Source organism: Ictalurus punctatus, chromosome 9 (genome assembly GCF_001660625.3).
Source record: "Ictalurus punctatus breed USDA103 chromosome 9, Coco_2.0, whole genome shotgun sequence".
NCBI lineage: Eukaryota > Metazoa > Chordata > Actinopteri > Siluriformes > Ictaluridae > Ictalurus > Ictalurus punctatus.
In genome coordinates, this window is record NC_030424.2 from 27,691,226 (window position 1) to 27,700,080 (window position 8,855).

General features: G+C 36.3%; 1 pseudogene; it reads left to right on the plus strand.

Annotated features, from left to right (window-relative positions):
• The first annotated feature begins 1,171 nt into the window (after nucleotides 1-1,171).
• LOC124628476 (interferon-induced very large GTPase 1-like) lies at nucleotides 1,172-6,459 on the plus strand (annotated as a pseudogene).
• The last annotated feature ends 2,396 nt before the right edge of the window (nucleotides 6,460-8,855 follow it).

The window sequence follows — 8,855 nt, forward strand, 5'->3', positions numbered from 1 at the left end:
CAAATACATTTTTAAATGATTTGATCAAGTTGTAAACAGGTTGTCAATTATCATGGACATTGTGAGTTTTAATTAAATCATTTGTTAGCCCTAAGCAAGAAGTTAAATCTCCAAACAAACAAATTATATAAATAAATAAAATGCAATGAAAATATGTATTAAGAAGTAAGGTAAAGAAAAATAAGTTACAAAGAAATTACTAAATTAAAATGACAGGAATTGTTAACTAAATTTCAAAATATAAAACACAATAATATTAATTAATGGATTGCAATGCACTTCACACATAAACCTATTTTTTATGCAAAGTCATCAATAAGTGTTATCTAATTTAGTTATGTAGACTGCAACTTCTATAGTTTTCACAACACAAGGGGCCCCTGTAACTGCCTGACACATAAACCTTTCACCAAATGATGGTAATGTGTGCTTTTTGCATATCTAGTTTAAACCTCATGGGGCTCCCTTGTGGTCATCATGTATTATTGGATATTAACAGTAACGTATGTAGGCTGTTATTGCAGAACTATCCACAGATTGAATGATTAGATGCTTAATTAAAATGAAATGAAGCAGGGAAAGCATATTTTTCCATTACCGTGCAATAACTCACTAGTCAGGCTGTGAAGGATTATAAATCTTTCCAGTATAAGATTGTAGAAGAGTAGAGTTAAACAGTACTAAGCATGTTGAATTTGAGCAGATTGTGAATAAGAGTCCAAGCATGAGCACAGAACAGTCTTACAGATTACAGCAGCAGCTCTGATGTACAAATCTACAGTATAGTTTTCTCCAGCAAGAAATGGTACTTAAAATGTCTATGTGCCAGTTTACAGTAACATTTTTGTTACCACAAGGAATACATAATAAGTGCAGTCTTACAGTATATTATGGGCACTTTGAGGTGTCCTGAAAGTCCCCATTCAATGTCAGAATCTAAAGGGTTTGCTGAAGACAATGTAGTTCATGCTAAATTTCTTTTCACAACATTCTGAAAAGCCAATTTGGCTACTGTCTCAATGATCAGTTCTGTCATAAAAATTGCTGGGTGAGGTCCAAAAAGCATATGAAATCAATTCTATGAAGACAATTGCTCAAGAATTTATTTCTTGGCACTGCTGAAAGTAAAAACAGAGCCTGTTGATCAGCAGACGAAACAGCAGAGGAAATCATGAAACGTATTGGAATTCGTCCTATAGTGGAATATAAAAAGACAAGGCTGACACTGCAAGGTGAAAACTTGAAGATTTGCTCAGATAGAAAAAGAGCAATGCCGATTACAACATGCAGGGGAACTGAGTTTAGAGGAGTATAAGGTTCGACTTCAAAAAGAAAAACATAAAATTAGAAGAAAGCAAAGCAAGTTCTGGTTACACTTTTTTTCTTAAATGGATGGGACTAAAGCTAGACATGCGATCACACAAACACATGTCATACCTGTGGCAAAAATACACACACACACAAACACACACACACATACATACATGTACATTTTATATATATATATATATATATATATATATATATATATATATATATATATATATATATATATATATATATATATATATATATATATATACACACACACACACACGTGGTATTTATGGTATTTATTAATAAACCTCCTGCATATGGACCCTCATACATGTGATTGTGTGTGTGTGTGTGTGTGTGTGTGTGTGTGTGTGTGTGTGTGTGTGTGTGTGTGTGTGTGTGTGTGTGTGTGTGTGTGTGTGTGTATGTGTGTGTATGTGTGTGGCAGGGGGAAGTGTTAGAGTGTGCCTTGTGATGAACTGCTATCCAATCCAATGTATCCAATACGGTGTTCCCGGGATAGGCTCTGGATGCATCTCAACACGGCCCAGGATAAAGTGTTGAATAAAGATGAATAATAAATGAATTTGAAAATATGTAAATATTTTTTACATGTATTACAATAATTACATGAATATAAAGTTTTACATTTTACTAATGCAATATCTTTTAGGGACGTGAGACTTACTGAACTTACAGATACAATATACAATAGGTAAAACTTGAAATGTTCTCATGTTTCTGAAGCTTTAAAGAACAAAAATATTCTTGTTTATCTTTCAAATTGCGAGGCATAAGAGAAGCAACTGAAAAGCAAACGTTAACGCGAAACATGAAGCACACAGAAAGAACCCAGGTGGATTTTTTTCTTTCTAAAGCTGGCATGTCATAAGCTGAACGGTTCAGTACAGTGATAAAATCACGATAAAACGTGTAGAACATCTTTTGAAAATGAAGATGGTATTTGCACATATGACACTTTCCTGGGTTGGGTCAGGAATGAAGAGACAGGTGGCAGGCTTCAGACATCTCAAATATTAGAGATAAAATTCTTTATCTCTTTCTTTTTCTTTTGCTCTCTCTCTCATGGCTCTCGTCTCTTACGGGATGAAATGAGTCTCAAAATGATTAACAAATGCATGCATATTTATCCATGAACTTGATAAATGTTGCAAATGCATCTTACTATCCAGAAACAAATGCCTTATAATTTGTGTCTGCAAAATTCATAATTAAATCCATCCAGAGCAGGACAGTATTGAAAAGTATGGAAAATATCGGAGTTCGTCCTGGAATATAAAAAGACAAGGCTGTCACTGCAAGGTGAAAACTGGAAAAGATTTGCTCAGATAGAAAAACAGCAATGCCGTTTACAACATTCAGGGGAACGAGACATTGCATTTATCATAACAGTATGGGAAGCGCCCTTGCACGCGTGACCGGTATCTGAAGCTTGTGTAAAATCATGCCTTTATTTGTAGGCCTGCCATGATCAGGTGACGTGGCAATTAAGCGTGTCACATGACTATATATATATATATATATATATATATACAGTGAGGGAAAAAAGTATTTGATCCCCTGCTGATTTTGTACGTTTGCCCACTGACAAAGAAATGATCAGTCTATAATTTTAATGGTGGATTTATTTGAACAGTGAGAGACAGAATAACAACAAGAAAATCCAGAAAAAAGCATGTCAAAAATTTTATAAATTAATTTGCATTTTAATGAGGGAAATAAGTATTTGACCCCTCTGCAAAACATGACTTAGTACTTGGTTAAGATGTCTGCCCCTACATTCAGGCTCCCCGGAATGTAAATTGCACTCACTGACAAAAATTTTCCCTCTGCCCAGAGAAGGATTAGTTGTGCCTGCCTGAACAGGGGGTGTGAATGTAACCCTCCCTGGTGGTTGATATATGAGACCACTACTGTGTTGTCTGACACAACTAGCACATGGTGACCTCTCAATTGAGGAAGGAAGAATTTCAGTGCTAGGAATACGGCCCGCTTCTCTAGGCGATTTATATGCCACTCCAGATGAGGGCCGCTACAAATACTGTGAGCTGGACAGCCATTTAAGATTGCACTCCAGCCCGTGAGGGACGCGTCTGTCATTACCATCTTGTGGTAAGGAGATGCCCCTAGAGTGTGACCCGAGGCTAGAAACTGCGGACACCTCCAAATACTCAGAGCATGTAGACATTGCCGTGTGACACTGATTACTCTGAGTGGTTTCATCCTCAGATGAAACCCCCGACTCCCCGACTTTTCAGCCACCACTGAAATGGTCTTCTGTGCAATAGACCCAACGGTATGACGTTGGCTGCTGCCGCCATAAGGCTCAACATGTTCTATGACCCCTTTTTCCAAAAGGGAACTTATTCCTGTGCTACCATTGGGCTCTGCTCTGTGCTGACAACTGTGGTGAGCACACCTCTGAACCGGTTGGGTCGAGCTGCTCTGAACTGGACCCAGTAACCCTTTTCTATTGTAGACAGCACCCATGGAGACACATTTGGCAGTAGTTTCCATGCTGCCAAATGGTCTTTCAGTGATGTTAGCTTTTCCACATTCCATTGGAGGGAAAGCATCAGATTTAATAATTAAACATGGGATTTTATGGGATCAAATAAGATAAAACAGAGAGACAGGTCAAACATTTTGCCACTACACTATTAGTTTATTGTTAAAATAAAAATGTTATACACAATTAGTTTATTGTTAAAAATTTATATATATTATATTATATTATATATATATATATATATATATATATATATATATATATATATATATATATATATATATATTTCTAGTATATTACTCTTTATGTTATTTTAATTCTACTATATATTGTTAGTATAATGTTTGTGGATTAAAACTTGTGCACATGAAACATAAATAACATGTACAATGAATAAGTAGACCTGAGCATTTAGAATTTTTAGAAATAGAGTATTTAGAAATATGTCTCATGCCCATTTATAAAACTAAAATAATAGGTGGAATATGTGACATAAGAGGTCATTGTACCATTAAAACATCCTGCAAAATTCATAGCTTAATGTGTCTTCCAGTATAAAAAGAGCATTTATTTAACCAAGCCTCGTTTGGATTTGGAGGGATTTGTTACATCACATTGAACATGACTGCCCCTACAGTAAGACTTGGTGTAGCGAATAACAATGGGAAAAGACATTATAGCGCATTTGATCCGTAGCCTCCTGTGCTTGTGAGCAGAAGTAGCGAGGCTCTGAGATTAAAGAGAAGCAGCCAATTAGCTTAGCTTAGCCTTGCTTATGGTCTTGGTGTGTTTAAAGCAAAATAATAATAATAATAATAATAATAATAATAATAATAATAATAATAACCCACACTCACTTTTTGTTGCAATCAAGCAAAATCTTGGTGTAGCTCATATCTTGGGTGGAGTGTACAGCTTGGCACTGCTTTGGTGCCTGAGTCCGAGCAGTGCCCAGCTGGACACTTCACCCAAGAAAAATGTAGGATTCGGTCGCCATCAAATGGATGGTGATGGTGATGCTCACTTACAGAGATAAGAGCTACACCGGGATTTTGCTTGATTGCAACAAAAAGTGAGTGTGTTTCATTATTATTATTATTATTATTATTTTGCTTTAAACACGCTAAAGCACTAATCTAAGATAATTGTCACTTGTGCTTTTGCCACAGACACAACCCCATTTATATAAAAGTTGGGATTTTTTTCTAAAATGCAGTAAAAACAAAAATCTGTGATTTGACAAGTCTCTTGAAATTTTATTAACTGACAGAAGTACAAAGAAAAGATTCTCAATGTTTTCACTGAACAACTTAATTGCATTTTGTTAATATAAACAAATTTAGAATGTGATGCCTTCAACACACTACTGGCACAACTGGAAGACAGTTATGAACATGACAATGAATTGGCCACATTTGTGATTGGACTGAGTGTAGTAACCATCATCAATATAGCAATGGAGAATTCCACAGAGATGAAGGACATCTTACAGATAGCAGTTCATGCTTTTTTACGGATGAAGGAAGTTGGAAAAAAATGCAGTCTGCCATTTTGTTTACCAAAATGTTGCTGGTGTATCTGCATATAACAAAAACCTGACTGAACGAAAAAAGCTCCTGGACCAACTGAATGAGAGGACAACGATTGCAGCTGAAATGGAAAAGCAGCCTAATGTGAAGAAATTCACAGATGTCTTGGATTATGATGTGGAAAAGAATAACTGGTATATACCAGGCCTATGGCATGGCACACCACCAATGGCACCAGTTAATACAGGCTACAGTGTAGCTGTACTTGAGCTTAAAAAAAAAAAAAAAAAACTCTTGGAGCTTAAAGCAAGAAAAGATAAACAACCCTCCCAGATCCCAGAGTTCCTACACTGGATGAGTAGCCTATGGAGAGCAGTGAAATTTGATAACTTCATATTTAGTTTCAGAAATGTTCATGTGGCCCATGCCTATGACAACCTTTGTAAAGAGTTTTCAGAGTGGGAGTGGTCTTTCAGAAGACATATCTACTCTTTGCTAACTAGTGCAGAAGTTAAAAATTCTAACACTGAGAGCAATTGTATTCATGAAGTTGTTGAACCACTTAAACAACATTTAGATACAGAGATCATGCTTCAGACAAAAGAAATTACTGACAAATTGAAAGACTACTTCAAAAAGAAAGACAGTAATGTGCATTTAGTGGTAAAGTACAAAGCTGATTTTACCAATAGCATTAAATCTCTGGAGACTGAAATGAAGCATGAAGTGAGAAAGAAATTAGAAGCTGCTACTGAAAAGAGGAGAACCAAGGAGAAAGTAGAAGAGATACAAAATAATCAAGTTGCTATGATTAAATGTCAAGTCGGGCAGTGACTGCAGAATTACAAAGATCGTAATGATGACCTCACAGATGATTTTGAGAGAATGTGGAATAGAGAAGTGGCAAGCATCACTGGTCTAAAAGAAAAGGATGTCCCTGCTGATGTTTTGAAGTAACTGAGAGCAAGTTTAGTCAATTGCAATGTCATAGAGGATTTGCAGAGAATTAAGAATTTGACACAGTTTGGATGAGAGGAATTCCAGGTCGAAGAGAAACATGTAAAACTGCTTAAGAAATTTAAAGGACTTTTTATCCAAAATTATGCAAAGCAAGCTCTAGAGATTGTTGCATTTGGTGTCATTACCAGTTGTAGGAGGATGATTCAACACTTTACACAGTCTGAATGTGATTACCAAGAGACATTTACAAAAGATGTGCTTGAGCTAATAGATGCACAACTCAAAAAAGCAGGCTCTAAAATTAATACCAAATTTGAACTTGACATTAAATTGCACATTTGTGGCATTGCTTCTTGGACATTCACAGAGATGCACAGGAAGTATCTCACTGAGCAAGATCCATTAAATCATTTAAGAGGCAGTGTCTCTCTGATTTCATTGATTTGTACAGAGAGAGGGACCAGTGCAGGAGGAAAGCACAATACTTCACTCAGCTCTGTATCAAGCCAGCAGTGACTCAATACATCAACCAGTCCCTGGGAACTGACATTGTTGATGCAGTTTTGGAAAATATGTCTACTGAGTATAGTTCACGAGCACTGTTTCAGTACACCATCCTGAAGGAACTACTGGAAAAATCCAACCCAAATCTACCCAGACTAGCATATCGCACCTGACATGTCTATAGAGGCCTCAGACTACTGGAAGTATGTGCTGGTGACATTCAATAAGCAATTTGCTGAACGGTCTGAAGCAAATCCAGCTGTGTATCCAGGTGCATGGAATAAAATCACAAAGGAAAAGGCTCTTAGTAGTCTGAAATCTACCTTAAATATGAATATGAAACCTTAAATATGAAAGTTTGTTTGTAGAGAGTCCAAACACATCAAATAGTGCTGAAAAAATTCATTGTTCCTAATTTGCCCCTTTGAATCTGTTGAATCAATGGAAATTGAGTGGAGAAAAATGTGTCAGTTAAGTTTTGGTAATCATTATTACTAAAATATGGAATCAATCTTAAGAGCGACGAGACTTACAGTCAATTAAATTTTGTGACATAAAAATGGATTGTGAGTTATATCATACACTTTCTGTCAAACTGTCAATCAAAGTAGTGTGTTTGATAATTTATGACCCTTTGTGCTTTCCTGACTGGCAGGTCTGTAGGGGTGGTGAGGGGGGTAACCCCATTCACTGTATCAGCTGGTCAATCTGGCTCCTTTGTGTCTGGGGGTGTTGTGGAGAGGTGTGTGTGGGGAATAACCCCCCCCCCGCCCAACAAAAGGTGTTTATGTTAATGAGTTTGGTTTTTGGTGGGTTGAAATACGTCTGAAAAGAAATAATGTTTTTAATATGGGAATGTGTTTGTGCAAACACATTTTTAGATAAAATAAAATAAAATAAAAATGTTTAAACCTTAACTAATGTAGTGACGGGGGGTATGTACATTTTTCACACTACATTAATGGTGGGGATCCTTATAGACTGTGGAACAGAAATGTACTCAGTGTGTCTCCAACTATTTATTTCACATTGCAGTACAACCATTTTTAAAAATTTTTTACCATTATGGACAAAACACCCATTTCTTTTAAAACATCATCTTTAAATGTCTTTCTACCTCCTAAAAATACCCTCGGCCTTAAGACACGATCTTTGGAGTTGTTGACGCTCTGCTCAGGGTTAAACAACAACGTCTTTACAATATCTTTATGAATAAATAGCCAAACTAACATCTTGTTTTTTTTTTCTTGGATCAGAAGTCAGGTCCTCTCTCATTTCAACAGGTCCTCTTGTTGGTGAATACATAGCATTCCTCTAGGAGTATTAGGATTTCTCGGAGCAGACATTGTAACAGAAAGTTGCAGAGATTCTTCTGTGTTTTAACTACAACTTCTTAACCATTATTTAAGCAATGAGACGCACGACTCTCTCCTTAATTCGTTAACATAAACACATTTGTAAGCATTCTGGTCAGCAAAACCCCCAGAAATCACATGTCTCTCTCACACACAGACAGGCAACTGCCAGAAAAGATCACACATTCAGATCAAACAGTGTTACAGAGGGCCTGAATGTACACGACTTGACTGTCAGCCAGTGGGGACATGGGATGTCAAAGCATAGACAAAATCGTATGTATTTAACGGCAGTTCTGTATAAGTATCCTCGTTGGCAAACCATTTTCCAAAATCTTGTTTATAGTTGAAACAAAACGCATGATTCTTTTAAACAGCACTTTTAAACGTTTTACCTCCTAAAGGTTTATGTTTAGAATGTATGTAAAAACATTTTTTACATTTCTTTGGCCATATTGATGGTTAATCTGTTTTAGGGGTTTTATTTCAGTAAATGTTTATTCAAAGTCACGCCGTTCTCCCAAACACGTAATCAACAGTTGTTTACATTTATTTCACAAGCAAACATTCTGCTCATATATATTCACATTCAACCATCATGCTTTTCTAAACGAAAACACAAACGAAATAACCCACACAGTAACAAAAACACATGCCCAT